We start from the raw sequence: 1,741 nt of genomic DNA, 5'->3' as shown, positions 1-1,741 counted from the left end.
AGAGGCCCACATACCCCAAAAAAAAAAAAAAAAAAAAAAAAAAAGCAGTGAGTTCAGCTAGCAATTCAAATAATCATACAAGTGCTTTTCCTTGAAACAACTAATGTACTTCCGTATTCAGTAGAAATGCTTCATGCATACTTCCCGTGTCACCCCACAGAGTATTAAAAAGGATATGTACTCGGACTTCCTTGGTGGTCCAGTGGTTAAGACTCCACCCTTCCACTGCAGGGAGCCCAGGTTCGATCCCTGGTGGAGGAACTAAGACCCCACATGCCACGTGGCGTGGCCGAATTAAAAAAAAAAAAGATATGTACTACGAGTAGAGGCTTAAAATTAACAATTTTCACTGCTTCATAAAGAACATTTTTACATGAAACTTTGTTTCCTGTCAATGTGTAGCCTTGATCTACGCTTAAGTACCAGCAGTATTTGTACCATTAGTACAAATGTCCACACAGTGAAAAAGGCAAGTAGCATCTTATTGTTATGAAAATACCTTCAAAATCACAGACCCCCCGAAAAGGCCTCAGGGACCCTCTGACTATTGCTGGCCTATACTGACCCATGATCTGATTGAGAGCTGACCTTCCTTGACTCACTTTCATCAGTCCTTCCTTTGTGCATACCACACTCTGCCTACAGAAATACTACAGATGAATAAGTGGTTTCTGTGGTCTACTGGGGAGAGTTCACAAATGATTTCTGTGGTCTACTAGGGAAGAGTTCACAAATGTTTGTGAAACAAGAATTAAGCCCTTGAGAAGAGGTTCTTAAGAAAAGAAATTATTTCCTACACAGAGATCTGAGAAGGTTTTGCCTAGGTCCCAGGATATTCCAGACAATTCTTTTTTTTTTAAATTTTTTATTTAAATTTTATTTTTATTTTTAGCTGTGTTGGGTCTTCGTTGCTGCACACGGGCTTCCTCTAGTTGTGGAGAGCAGGGGCTACTCTTCGTTGCAGTGCAGCGGGCTTCTCATTGCAGAGGCTTCTCTTGTTGTGGAGCACGGGCTCTAGGCATGCAGGCTTCAGTAGTTGTGGCACACGGGCTCAGTAGTTGTGGCTCATGGGCTCTAGAGCTCAGGCTCAGTAGTTGTGGTGCACAGGATTAGTTATTCCGCAGCATGTGGGATCTTCCCGGACCAGGGCTCGAACCCTTGTCCCCTTTATTGGCAGGCAGATTCTTAACCACTGCGCCAACAGGGAAGCCCCAGAAAATTCTTTTGCTGAGGCCAAAATAACTCAGTATTGAAATAGACAACAATGCCTAAAGATGGTTTAGCTGTGTAGAAATTTGGAGAAAATATCAATTTAGACTCAACAAAAATACAGATAAATTTTAGAAGTAAATTGAAAAAATAAAGCCATAGAGGAGATAAAATAGAATTGTTATAGAATTTTATGGAATTTAGGGGGTTGGAAGGTGTATTAGTTAGATAGAGCCACCATAATAAAGTAGTACAAACTGAGTGGCTTAGACAACAGAAATTTATTTTCTTGTATGATCTCACAGGCTAGGATTACGAAATCAAGTTGTCAGCAGGGAACCAAACCAATCCTCTGAGGCATTTCTCCTGGGCGTGTAGATGGCCATCTTCTCCCTGTTTCTTCATATGGTCTTCCCTCTGTGTTCGTCTGTGTCCTAATCTCCTCCTCTAATAAGGCCATCAGGGCTTCCCTGGTGGCGCAGTGGTTGGGAGTCCGCCTGCCGATGCAGGGGACACGGGTTCGTGCCCCGGT

The sequence above is a fragment of the Lipotes vexillifer genome, unplaced genomic scaffold (genome assembly GCF_000442215.2).
Source record: "Lipotes vexillifer unplaced genomic scaffold, Lipotes_vexillifer_v1.1 scaffold231, whole genome shotgun sequence".
In the NCBI taxonomy this organism is placed as follows: domain Eukaryota; kingdom Metazoa; phylum Chordata; class Mammalia; order Artiodactyla; family Lipotidae; genus Lipotes; species Lipotes vexillifer.
Note: the sequence above shows the minus strand (reverse complement) of the source record.